Raw genomic sequence first — 15,320 nt, forward strand, 5'->3', positions numbered from 1 at the left:
AAGAATATATTTATATCTAAATCATAAAAGATGATGACACATATTGTTTTCTCAAACTGCTAAAATCTATTAAAATTTAAAATCGTTTGAAAACAAAAGTTTAAAATATTACAATTGAGAGAATAGCAAATATTGTTTTCTCAAACCATAATAAAGGCATAAATACACTATGATCATCAAAGTCACTAATAAGTAAAATAAAATGAAGCTAAATTCTTGATAAAGAAAATAAATATTGTGGCCTGGATCGAAACTTGAAGTTACACTTTCCTGCAAAATACTGTCATCCATGATACGGATGACAACCATTTGAATCGGAATCAGCGCCTAACGCTAAGTACAAACTCCTCAACAATGTAATACTATGATCATAATCATAATATATTCACAAGATATGCAAAGTACATTTCAAACTTGATTTTAAGTTTCTCGGTTCTCCATTCTCATTTTCAGTTCTTGAATACTTCCAACAATTTTTCACATTCATTACATGAATGTAAATAAATATCTTTGCTACAGTCACCTGTACTTGGTAAAGTTTTACAATAAGAAACCAAATTAATATATTTATCAAATCAAACAAGTTTAGAATAATAACATTAAACAAAATAAGACTTGGTTTATTCAAACTTAAAAGTTTAAAAGAAAAATTAAACTCTCAGTATATTTGGCACTTAAGGATAAACATCTAGATATGTTACTAGCACTAATCCATACTCAAGGCTATTTAAGTTAAGATTAAAAGAGGTTTAAACATAGGGCTATTATAGGGTGGGCCCATGCTCATCCCTAAACATGAGTGCTTTTGTAACTATAGCAACTTACTCCAGCTTGCCTATTCAAATCTCCTCCAATGTACAACCTTTCAGCCATGGATATGTTTTGTTCCATATTAGATCTTATCGTTCTTCTTACACACCTCAGCTACATCCTTAGTTGTTCTTTCATCCATAATAAGACTAACTTCATTTCGATTTCTATCTTCTCTCGAATATGCACCACTATTTAACTTTTTGTCTTTGTCCTACTTTGATATTGGATCTATCTCTAATCCATTTTGTCTCTTATAAACAAAGGATGTTTCTTTTTCTCATTTTCTTAATGTCCACTAACTGAGTGGGAGATTGTCGAATTTTCTGACTATCCAGTGTCAGTCGGTGAATCAATCAAAATATTCCGACTAAATTTGCATCAATAAAATGATTAGTCGAAATTTGCTAGTCGAAATTGCTAGTCAGTAGAATGTTTATTTGTTGTATTAGTCGTAATCGCTATGATAATGGCTTTGGAGGTTTTGGCTATAAAATTAAGAATCTAAAATGAGCATTCATTTTAGATTTTGCCTTTTTATACAATTTTTTGGTTGCTAACACATGGTTAAAATGAGAGAAAATTAATATTTAGTGACTTATAACAATTAAAATTGACTACTTCTTGATAAAGATGATATATATAGGCATTAATTTCTTAAATTGTAATATTATTCCAAAAGAGCATGTATCCACTAAATACAAACTTCTTATTCTGAATATTAGTTTACAACAAAGAACAAATAAAAAGAAAGTCAAAAGAGGAATGAAGGATTCGATGACGGTGGAGAACAAAGAAAATATTGTTAAAGTTTTGGTCACACATATAAACAAATTGGTAATCAACATTTTCAAAATATATCATTCTTAATTCAATTTCAAAAAAAGTAGTGGTCAAAGTTATCAAACATTAATCTTAAAAAGTCAAAACTAACAAGAATAACAAAAAAAAAAAAAAAAAAACCCCCAACAAAATAGTATATTCTATTTTATGACTAATATTCAAATCGATCAAAATGACTTCACACAATTGCGTACTTAGACAATCAACCTTAAGTATCAAAAATCTTCTTTACAAACCAAAATTATTTTGTAAATAAAAAGGTTAAAGGTTAGTGGTGAGTGGTGACCACCTATAAAATAAATGATGGAAAAAAAATATACAAATTGTTTTCATATAATGTCAAATGAGAGGATTTTACGGTGAGATCATCTTGAGTTGACTCAATGTGTATTTATTATCTAAAAGTAATTATTTATAAACTTGAAATTATTATTTATAATTTTAAAATGATCGCTATTAACTCATAAATATTCAAATAGAAAAATGAATTAATTATATGTACTTGTCTCATATTGAGACGATCTGATATAAAACTTGTTTGCTTATTTTTAGTCATTTTAAAAAAATTAATCTGTAACACGAGCAGCAATCTCGATACATAATTAACATTTAATAATAATGTTTAATACAAACATATTGCGGAAGGTTCAAAATGCTGAACTGTTAAACTTTAAATCATAACAACTGAAATTGTTTAAAACAAAAGTAAAATATTACATCTGATAAGAAATATTGTTTGCTCAAAAAGAAAAAAAATACATCATAATCAAGTCATCAATAAAGATACTAATGGCAGCTAAGTTCTCAATAAAGTAATTGTTGCGGCCTGGATCGGAACCTGAACTAAATCCTGCAAAATGCTGCCATCCATGATACGGATGACAGCCGATTGAATCAGTTAGCACTTAACGCCGAGCATAACTTTCTATCCAGCTCAAAATATGGAAATTATACGCTACATTTATAAAATAATAATTTAAGTACGAACTTATAATTAGATGAAACCACCGTATACTTTTACCATATTCTTTTTCTGTTCCATACTTTTAAATCATTAAGATACCATTCTCGATCCTGACAGAAGTACGTTACTGCTACTTATACAATTTGGTAATCTTAACACTTAAGTAAGTTCATTTGGTTAATACTCATAACCGTACCATGCATCATAGCATCAACACTAATTAAGTTTATCACTGATAAACAAGCACATCAATATGACACCTGATATATGTAAGGGTCTGGTTAGGTGAGGACCGTAGTCCTAAACCCTAACTGTGGTGGGAGTCGTCACCCCTCCAATACAATTTATGCTCGAGCTCAACAGGATAGGTAGCTGACCCCCTGTCTTACACTGCATTTACATGCCGGCCAACACGGGCGCCGGGATTTTACATGTTGGTTCGTGGTTCGACATTACCTTACTATCAGGGTCATTCAATCAATATTCATTCACACCAGTACATCACATTTTTATTACTACAACTTGACTTTGACTTTGACTTTGATCAACTTAGGTGATAACCTCTTTATTTAATAAAATTATTAATCACAACGTAAAATTAACCTTTATGTCTTTATACATTCATTATTAAATTTTTACACATTAAATTTTATTTATAACTTATATTTTTAATAGTTCGCTAAATTCACACTAATAACTTAATATTCTATTAATAGTCTCCAAATTAATATTTTCCACAAGTAGCTACTAAAATCTATTTCTCTTTGAATAACTTCCCAAAATCAACATTTTCAGCTTTACACTAAATAAAACTTTATTCTCTTAAAAAAAATTAAATATTCTAATTAAAATTCAAAGTTAAAATGCATCCTTTGGATAAGTTTCCAAAATTCAACAAGTTCACCAAAAATCAATATTTCAAGTTTAGAAAAAAACTAAAGTTATTAGGTTTGCAAAAATCAACATCCTAGTTATAAAACAAATAGAACTTATAATTTCACAAAAATCAATATTTCTAGTTTTAAAACAAGTCAAACTTATAATTTTCACAAAAGTCAATATTTCTAATTATAAAATAAGTAAAACTTGTAATCTCACAAAATCAATATTTCACACATAGTTTGAGCGGCAAGTATACTAAAAGTATTTGTACATCATTTTACATAAGTTTTGGTCTAATAGTTAGCAAATAAAATATTTTGTACTAAATAGTAATTAAAAGTTACATTTATTATGAAATCTCATATATTCAAGAAAAACACTTCAATATTTAATAACTTACAAAAATTTCTCAAAATTATTTTTTTAAATTGTTATTTTATTATTATCACAAAAATACTTGTAATAATTTAAAATAGTAAATCAAACTTTTTTTTATAATAGTGGTCGAATGGCCTATGAGTGTTTTAAAATAGTAAACCAAAATGAACATCATGGGTTACTATAGAAAGAATTTTGGTTCATCAAATTTTTGTTCTAGTATGTACAAGTGAATATACTTTAAAATAATGGGTAAATTTGATCATGAAAATATGTAATTTACTTAGAAAATTTTGCTTAAACTATACTTAAAGCTAATAATAAAAATACGACTCATTTTTATGTATAAAATAATAACATCACAGTTATAGGGTTAAAATAATAAGTAGTAATTTTAGTTTAAGGAAGAAAGTTAAAACGTAATGTTTTACAAAACCGTAAATATAATAATAAAATTTTACTTTTCGTACTATAAAATAATAAAATAATATTTTGGTGCTTATAAAAAAATTTTAAACAAAATAATATTTTAAAGTTTAATTTTTGAAAGAAATTACAAAATAAAAGGTTTAGGAATAAAAGATGGTTTGAAATGGATAACCAAAGCATTAGAGATTTGAATTAAAAATTCAAAATAATTAATCGAAAGATTAAGATTGAGAATTTTGAGTCTGTTACGTAATCGGTCATGCAAAAGATGAACTTTTGGCTTTATTTGACTTGTATTGTTTTTGTTGAGGAGGAGTATGCACCAATTGAAAAGTATGAGTTTCTTGGGGGTGTAATAATGTTGTTTCCTTCATTGAATTTAGTTAGTGGTTGCTTTACAAACTTGGACTTACTTTTGGGGGTCGGACTTACCCGCGTGGTGGCGATGACCATGTGTTTGGGTCGCCTTCTTGGATCAAACTCTAGTGGAGGTAGCAATATTATCAACTAGTTAGGTTCAATAATCATCCTTGCTGTAAAGAAAGTTTGATTGTGAGGATTTCATTTGTCTTTTTTTTTATTGGTTATTATTAATGTAATTTGACTGATTCAAATTTTTTAAACTTATCATATTTTCAAATTTATATTTTCGGAAAAAACTCATATATTAATGGATACAATAAATCACAATTATTTCAATTACACAGTTGTATATAAATGCACTATTTAAAAAATTATAATGAGAATATATCATCTGATAAAATTCTGGAATTACACCGCATAGAAAATTATATTACCGAATAAATTACATTTATTCCAGTGTAATTGGAATTACACAATTTAGAAAATTATACTGCAAAATTACACTGTGTATAAAATTGTACAACAATTTAGGAAATGTACATAATAGCCTTTTTTCCATCAATTGTTATTTAAAACTAAAATGACATAAAATTCAATTAATTGATCATTAAAATCAGCCATTTATATTATTAGACTACCATAATTACAATTTTTAATTTTAGGAAAAATGTAAAGTATGGTTTGCAATCTAAAATTTCATTGAAATGTTAACGTATTAAAAATTCATGCATTGCACGGGTTTCTATCCTACTACTACTACTACAACAACAACAACAACAACTACTACTACTAATAATAATAATAATAATAATAATAATAATAATGATAATAATAATAATAATAATCTTAATTTTGTGTCTTGACTCTTGAGTCAACTCATTGTTAAAAAGGGCTCCAATGAGTAATAAAGTTGCTCGAACAAGCAAAGATATGTGTATAATATATATTATTGTATAATCTATTACGCCTCCTTACACAAAAAGTTATTTGGATATATCATATATGCATACAATATAGTCATCCTAGATTCCATTACATCAACCTAATACCATCAAATAGATTCCACCTTCGGTGGAGTTTGAAATGGTCGAATATACGCAATCTTACTCATATTAATGATAACATTAATTAACAAAAAGTTGTTTCTGATTGACCATTGATTGTAGGCATCATGTCCAACTTCACATAACTAAAAAGTGCACGCAATTTAATGAATTATTTTACTTGGTTCAATTATAACCTAAAGTGCACATAATTTAATATGTAACTTCATATAAATAAGCGAGTTAAATAGCCAGGGCACGACATAGCTCTAGCCTTTCTTTCTTTGCTTTCGTTGCAACTTCTTTGGTCTCATTGCCTCCACCAATTATCCAAAGTCCTACTTAACGGGTTGTGCTTCATTCCATTTTTCTTGGGCACAAATAGAACAATGACAAGTTAATACAACAAAAACAATTACAAGCTTTCGAACTAATACCAAGTGAAAGAATGACACAAAGAAACACAAGATAATAAGTATGAATGACAGAATAAAATATGACATAAAACACATGCATCAATTCCTAAAACCCTTCTATGCTAAACAATTTAATTAAACCTAACTAATATCTAATACCATGTATTTACGACAAGTAATAATCGTATCCACATGAAAGATTCCTATTTGTGCTAGTAAGTGAAAGGATATGTTTTTAATAGGCTTTCTTGATTGATCAAGGACAAACTCAAATAAACACTAAATAGCTATCAAGATAAAAGATTAAAGCTCAAGGCTTAGGCTCATAAACATATTAGAAAACTAGGTAATCATATAGAGAACATACAAATGTTGGATTAATGAAAAGTCCATGGCGGAGCAAAAATTGAAAACATTTTTGAAAGTCCGGTGCAATTTTAAAGCTGTGATATTTTTCTAACAACTTTGTATCTTTAGACACTAAATATATACTATGTAATTTAATATTGAGGCCTCCAATTTTTTGAAGCCCTGTGCGGTCGACCATGTTGGACATGCTCAAAAATTCCCCAGAAAAAAGTCTATCTAAGATACTTCCATCATTTCTCAATTTTAGAATTATAAAGTTGGGGTAAAAGAGCTCAAAAATGGTTAAAGTTGGTCGAAGACACGATGACAGAGAACTTTTTGGTGTTGTTACTAAAACCTCTAATCAAACAAAATTTATAAACACCCTTAACTAAAACTATACAAATGTAGTGACAAGTAGGGGGTCGGTCCACAAGGAGATGAATTGCGAAACTTAGAGCCTCTTTAGGTGTTGGGGGATCATGTAAGTAGGGGTAGATGATGGTCTAAACTATGGTCACCACAATGAAAGCAATAAACAAAGAAACATCGGGGTAGGGGCTGACTCGTATGCAATGAACCTTATATAGTGAATTCAGAGTTTGCTTTAGCTTGATCGCAAAGGTGTGGATTCAAATACGAAGAGCGATTTGATCCTGGATTGGGCTTGGGATTGCCTCTGAGAATCTTGTTCTCATCACTCTCGTGAGTGAGAACAAGTCCCAGAGACAACAAAAATCCAACAACCCGTCAATCCTTCTCTACTCTCATAGGCGAAGGGTAAAACTCTCATTCCATGGGTTGAGTGCAAGGGTCAACTCTCGTTGATCCCTTGCCCTCGACTCTACCCATTGAGAGGAGGTCAAAACTCCCACAAACCCAACTATTGTTGGTGTTTGAAAGGCGATCTGAGTAACCTCGACACAATAAGCGGAGTGACCCACTTCCCGGATTCACATTCAAACCAACATTGACCCATTATCCATCATAATCAATCCATTAGCACAAGATGAGTCAACCCCTAACCCTAAACAACTACTCACTAATCATAATCATACCATTAATAATCATCATCAACATCAAAACCATTAATAGCAAAAAACTAAAATCTCAATCAAACACCAATGACAAAATATGAAAAAAGTCAAGAGCAAATAAGTAATTGCAATTTATACAAAACATAAACCAACTAAAATTTACTATCAAACTTAAAATAATAAAAGTAAAAAGGATTAGAAGCTACTCACAAAGTATAAAGTATAAGAGAGATTGAAGATCAAATGGCAAAAACCCATAAAAGCTTATCAACAAAACTCCATTGACAATAATTTTGGAATTTCAAATAAATCTCAAGAAGGATAGAAATAACAAAATCTAAGCAAAATAAACCATAAAAATAAAATACTGATGGAAGAAATTAAATTTAATCTAAGAAAAATTAAGAAAAGAAACTAGGGTTTATAAGAATAATAAGGGAGAAAAGGGAATAACGAACTAAAAATGCTACTGCCTCTCCCCTCCTCGCTGCTTGCTACCTTCTGTTTTTAAGAGTGTTATTTTCGAAATTGGGCCTGCAAAGAATAGTATTTAATTCAATTGGCGCTAAAACGTTGCACACAGAGATAGTTGTCTCAGTTGGTTTGATGCTGTAGCATGCATTCTAATACCTCTAGGATATGGGCAATGAAGTTCAAATTATTTCCCTAGATCACAAACACAACAACGTCACATAATTAACCAAAAATCGTTCCCTAATTATGCTTATCAACATTTGACCCTTGACCCTATAAACAAAAATACTCGCACATTATAGACTAAAAATCATGGATATGACTGAAAAAAGCATAATTAAGCCAAGCAAACTTAAACGATTAAGGCATCTAAGCATGGATTAAGAAACTTGCCTAGAGGCATGAATACCAAATACTACAACCTTTTAAGCTAATTAAGGCATTCAATCTAGATAATAAAAGTGTGTAAGAGATAGAGCTAATCATTTGCATGCTACCAGTGAAGCCCAACCCATCCAACTCGAAAGATAGACAGGCTTAGACTACAAGTTTTAAAAAAGTTTAAAGTATGAGTGGATCAAGCTCGCCCGTTTAAGATTAACGGGTAGATAACAACACAAAAAATTACCCATGGTTAAGCCCACCTGCTTTTTTATATAGAATTATAAATTTTAAATTTAAAGTTAATATATTAGGATTGCCTTTTTTATATAGAAATATAAATTTTAAATTTAAAGTTAATATATTAGGATTTAGGACTTGGGAACATTGTTTAAAAGTGTGTAAGAGTTATAATTAAAAGAAGATTTTGGATTCCTTGCCTTTTGTTTTCAAAGCCCAATTTGAAAGCATTTTGCAAGCTAATGTTGATTTAGGCGATGCTCTCAATGTGAGCTAGATTATTTTTCTTCTTTGATATAAAGTTGATTTCTTTTTTTTTTCTTTTATCTAAGATACTTAAAATTGTTGTTGCACTTTACTTTAGACTATGCATTAGGAAATTCGTGCTATGGATTGTTACTGAAAGCATGTGATCAAGTAGAATTGTAATAAAGTTAAATAAATAGGCTAAAATGAAAAGTATTGCAAACTGTTGGGAAAAGAGGGAGTACAAATGAAGAACAAGGAAGTAAACCAAACTACTTACAAACTAAAAGAGGGTTTTAAATGAATTCATTTGATTTTCTCTCAATCTCCTTATTTCCTCGAAGTTTGTTAGAATTCCTTGGAAGAATTGGAAGAATGCCATGGAAGAGTAATCATCAAAAGAGCACAAGGTAGAAGCAATTATCTCATTCTGTTCATCATCGAAAAATACCCAGGCTAGAGGTATATATACAAGGAGGAGCCTTCTAAACCAAAAGAAATAAAGAAAAAATACAGCTGGAAAAAAAAGAGTGACTCACTACTTAAGCTTGAGAGCTTTCAGAATGTCCAACACCCCCCCTCAAGGTAGGCAGGGTGGAGAACATGCCTAACTTGGTAAGAAGAGTATGAAATTGTGCAGAGGGAAGAGCTTTGGTGAGAACATCTGCCAATTGATTGCGAGTAGGTAAATATGTTAGTTGTAAGAGACCTTCGAGGACTTTTTCCCTTGTGAAGTGGCAATCGAGTTCTATGTGCTTGGTTCTTTCATGGAAGACTGGGTTTTTGGCGATGAACAATGCACTTTGATTGTCACAGTGTAAGGTGACAGGTTTTAGTTTGTCAACACCCAATTCCTCGAGAAGTCTAACAATCCATGTTACCTCAGCTGCAGCACTACTCATGGCTCTGTATTCTGCTTCTGCTGAAGATCTTGAAATGGTACTCTGCTTCTTGCTTTTCCAACTAATTGGAGAGTTGCCTAGTAAAAGGATATACCCAGTAATGGAGCGTCTGGTATCAATACAAGCTCCCCAATCACTGTCACTAAAGGCTTGAAGAAGAAGTTTGTCACTTGCTTTTAGGAGAATACCTTGGCTGCTGGTATTGTGGACATAATGCAGAACATGTTGTAGAGCAGAAAAGTGTGAGATCTTTGGTGCTTGTAAGAATTGGCTTAGTGTTTGCACAGAATAAGCCAAATCTGGTCTAGTATTCGTTAAAAAATTGAGCTTCCCAACTAAACTTCTATAAAGAGTTGGATTATGAAAGAGAGGACCTTCAATAGCACTTAACTTTAGATGTAGGGGTAAAGGTGTGGTTGTTCTTTTTGTAGTGGTGATGTTTGCCTCCGTGAGGATTTCCTTTGTAAATTTGTGTTGTGTTAAAGAGATACCCTCAGGTGTGTAACCAACTTCAAACCCAAGGAAGTAATGAAGTAAGCCCAGATCTTTGATACCAAAAGCATGATGTAAACGATGCTTGAGGTTGTGGATACCAAGCTGATCAGTGCCAGTAAGGACTATATCATCTACATACACTGCTGCAATGATGACCCCAGATGTTTTCTTTCTAATGAACAAGGAGTAATCATTTCGTGATTGGAAGAACCCTTGATGTGTAAACTCATGAGCAAGTTTGGAAAACCATTGTCTGCTGGCTTGTTTTAGACCATAAAGAGACTTTCTTAGTTTACATACTTGATCTGGTAAATGAGGCTGACCTGGGGGGAGTTTCATGTATACTTCCTCGTGCAAGTCTCCATGTAGAAAAGCATTGTTCACATCAAGTTGGTATAAACTCCAACCCTTGCTGGCAGCAATAGCTAAAATACACCGGACTGTTGACATTTTGACAACGGGAGAGAATGTTTCCGAATAATCTATGCCATATTTCTGTGTGTATCCTATGGCTACCAAGCGAGCTTTGAGTCTCTCCAAAGTACCATCAGCATTGAGTTTCGTTTTGTATACCCATTTACATGCAATTGGTTTCTTTCCAGTTGGTAAGGAAACAACATCCCAGGTGTGATTTTTTGCTAAGGTCTGTAGTTCCTTTGTCATGGCTGCCACCCACCTAGGATCCTTTGCTGCTTCTTTATAGCAGGTAGGTTCTTTGGGGATGTTCAAGTGAGCAAGAAGAACAGAGTGAGAAGGTGTGTAAAAGGCTAGTTGACACCAATGGGTACTGGTGTTAGTTGAGTGGCCAGGAAGAGAATAAATAAAATCATCTAAGTGTTGTGGAATGGTAGTGTGTCTCTGAGATCTTCTGAGGACAGGAGCATCAGGAGTAAGAGAAGGGGTAGTGTGAAGAGTGTCTGAAAGGTCTACAATGTTGGAGTCAGAAGAATTATTTGAAGTGGAAGGAGGGTCTGAATGGTCAGAAGGAGAGGAGATAGGAGTGATGTCTGTGGGTTGAGTATTATGTGTTGGTTTGTTAATGTTGTTGAAAATGTCAGGTATGTCATGATCAAAGAAACTAGAATTAGTAGTGGTAGAAGGGAGAAAAATTTGAAAGAGAGATGTAGAGGGAGTTGAAGGAGATTGAGAGAAATGAAATGGAAAATGTTTTTCATGGAAAGTTACATCTCTTGTAATATGAACTTTGAAAGTGTTGAGATTTAAGACTTTATAGGCTTTTTGATTTGGTGGATACCCAATAAAGACACATGAGTCAGCCCTGGGATCAAATTTGGATTTGTTTTGTTTCAAAGTAGAGACATAGCAAGACAACCAAAAACTCTCAAATGATGTAGACTAGGTAATTTGCCATATAATTTTTCATAGGGACTAATGTTGTTTATGGACTTTAATGGGGTTCTATTTATGAGATGAGTGGCAGTGAGAACACATTCATTCCAATAAGAAATAGGAAGTTTGGATTGGAAGAATAAAGCCCGTGCAGTTTCAAGGAGATGTCTGTGCTTTCTTTCAACAATGCCATTTTGTTGAGGAGTAGCAGCACAGGTCTTTTGTAAGACAATTCCTTGTGTGAAGTAATATTGCAAAATTGCACCTTCTGTGAGTTCTTTTGCATTATCACATCTTATAGTTTTAATATTTAATTGAAATTGTGTGGGGATAAGCAATAAAATTTTTCAGAATTGAAATAGCATCATATTTGTATTTCAAGAAATGAACCCAAGTATGCCTTGAGTAATCATCTACAATAGTAAAGAAAAAATTACATTTGGTATATGTAGGAACTCTATAGGGTTCCCAAATGTCAACATGAATAAGCTCAAAAGGTTGAGTTGTTTTTATTGTACTAAGGGAAAAAGAAGATCTAGTTTGCCTTGCTATAGGACCAACTTGACAAATACATTCTATAGATGGAAGAGTAACAATATTCTTGGTAGCAGTCTGTAGTTGAGAAAAAGGCAAGTGTCCTAGACGGAGATGCCATAGTTTAGTAAGATCTGCATTTGGGACATGGATGGCATGACAAGAGATGCTAGGAACAGGTGTGTGTAGCTGATTGATGGAAGACTGGATTTCATGTGTTGTGCAGTAGAGGCCTTGATGAAGATTACCAAGAACTTGAGGATGGGTCGAGTAAGGGCCCTGGATCATACAAGAAGAAGCAGTGAAAGTGATGTCACATTGGAGGTCAAGACACAATTTATGTATGGAGATAAGATTATAGTGAAAATTAGGAACATGGAAAACATTTCTCAAAGTGATATTTCCTGGTAAAAGAACAGAACCAATATGTTTAATATCAATTTGTCTACCATCAGGTATGGTAATAGTGTGAGCATGGGATTGTAAGGGAGTATAGGAAGAAAAGAGACTTAAATCATGGCAAATGTGGTCTGTGGCGCCACTGTCCAAAATCCAAATAGGATTTCTGGAGCTCATCATACAAAATTTATAGCTAGAGAAAAGAACCGGAGAAGTACCTGCTTGTATTATGGGTGTTTCAGTATTATTGCCTTCAGAATTTTGATTCTTGGATAAAAGATTCATGAGTTGATTGTATTGATCAAGATTGATAGGTGGAGGAATATCAGAGGTACCAGCTTGAGATTGCATATCAGAATCAACAATATGGTGACAAAGATTGGCAGATTTCTTATCCCTATTCCATGTGTTGGGGTATCCATGAAGCTTATAGCATCGTTCAATGTTATGGCCTAATATTTTGCAGTGATCACAAAACCACATAGAATTCCTCTTGGCCCCAATCATTTTATTTGCAGCAGTATTTGAATGGGTATTGTAATTGTTTGTGGGGTAAGTGTGTCTGCCATACTTATGAGGATCAGTAAACCGTCTTCTATCAACTGCAAAAGCCATAGGTTCAAGTTGTGTGGTTGTAGTAGCGTTGGTTACAGCTTTTTGATTTTCTTCTTGTAAACACATTCTATACACTTGATTTAGAGGAGGTAAAGGTTGTATCATTAGGACATTGGTTCTAACTTGTTTGAAATCATCGGTTAATTTCATCAAGAACAACATGACTCTTCTTGCCTGTTGGGATTGTAGATTGTTCTTGTTAGAAGTGCAAGTGCAGGCATTACATGAACATACAGATAAAGGATCATGCATATCAATTTCATCCCAAATGCTTTTGATTTTGGTATAAAAATCAGCAACTGATTCATCAGGTTCTTGTTTAACATCCAACAAACTTTGCCGTAAAGAATATAATTGTGAAGCTATAGCTTGACCATATCTTTCTTCCAAATCATTCCATATTTCAGCAGCAGTTTTGCAGTAATATACACTTTTTGCAATGGTTTTTACTAAAGAACAATGTAACCAATTCTTGACCATGTCATTACATCTATGCCAGGCGGCGTAATTGATATGATTTAAAGGAGGTTCAGGAAGGGAGCCATCAATGAAACAGAGTTTTTTTTAGGGGATAAGGAAAGCATAATAGATCTTTTCCAATCAATGAATCCAGTCCCATTGAAGGGTTCGGGAACAAGTTTAATAATGGTAGTATCGGAAGGATGGATGTAAAAATGGCTTCCATAAATGGTGCAAGGATCCTGATTTTGTTGAGTATGATTGTTGTGATTTGGTGAATTTTGTGTTGGTTCAGACATTTCGACAAACACTTGGTCGACAGATAAGAAAGAAGATCAAAAACAGAAGGAGGAGTAAGGAAAAAGAATCAATGAAGCAAAACGCGAAGAATAGAAATAGGTAAAGAACACATGCAATGGAGATATCAATAACAAAGGGCGATTCAAGAATCGAAAAACAGAAAAAAAAAAAAATTTGAGGCAGAAGAATCAAAATTGAAAGAGTAATGGCGGAATAGAGGAAGGAGAAATCATAAAACCTTTAATGGCGTCTAATACCATGTTAGAATTCCTTGGAAGAATTGGAAGAATGCCATGGAAGAGTAATCATCAAAAGAGCACAAGGTAGAAGCAATTATCTCATTCTGTTCATCATCGAAAAATACCCAGGCTAGAGGTATATATACAAGGAGGAGCCTTCTAAACCAAAAGAAATAAAACAAAAAATACAGCTGGAAAAAAAAGAGTGACTCACTACTTAAGCTTGAGAGCTTTCAGAATGTTCAACAAAGTTACATTTATAAACAACTTTATTTGGCAAAGGTATTTTGGAAATCAAGTCAATGACGTGCTAAATATCTCTAATTGGTAGGAGGCCCTTGAGCAAGCCAATAAACTCTATACTCTTCTAATAAATGATTAAGGCAGATGAGATATCACAAGAAGTGCTAATATGATCTTTAGTCCTTAGAACCAGCAAAGAAGTTTGCCACCACTTTCATCCACTATTTTTTCAAACTCATTATATGTTACAAGATAGTTTTTTTTTCTTTTTCTTTCTTAGCAACTTTAGAAGGTGACGATATAAGTGTTAATTCAAGACTTTCGAAATGATTTAAAGAAGAAAAGAACAAATAAACAGGAAAAATATAGTATTTTGGACGTATTATATGTTTGGATGAAAATAGGACAACCAAAGGACAAGAATAGGCTATATGCAATGAGGTTTAGGCTACAGACAAAAGAAACGTAATATCTCCTAGTTTATTACTCAAGAACACACTCTATGCATTAAAAAACTTTTGTTAACTTTGGACATACATAATAATTGGCAAGATGAAAACACGAGATTTTGATTCATAACAAGGTTAATTATTCACTTAACATACGCTCTCTTAATATAGAGCTATATAAACAACAAAAGAACGATAATAATTAAGCAAGAAAAGGGGAAAAACGTTGAAGCATGGGAACCAACTTTAGAACTTACAAAACATCATTAAATAACCTCCTAAGCATGCATTAGGCTAACTTAAGCTGTCCTCTGAGCATGCACTAGCTGACTTAAGTCGTCTTCTAACCATACACTAGCTGACTTAATGCTAAAAGCTTTATTATTTTAGATAAAAAGCTCAAAATAAGTAACTAAGTTTTGGGACCTTTCTAGGTGATGCAATAACAAAAGATGTAGCTTTATTTAATCTTCAACTCAAG

This window comes from Amaranthus tricolor, chromosome 6 (assembly GCF_026212465.1).
Source record: "Amaranthus tricolor cultivar Red isolate AtriRed21 chromosome 6, ASM2621246v1, whole genome shotgun sequence".
In the NCBI taxonomy this organism is placed as follows: domain Eukaryota; kingdom Viridiplantae; phylum Streptophyta; class Magnoliopsida; order Caryophyllales; family Amaranthaceae; genus Amaranthus; species Amaranthus tricolor.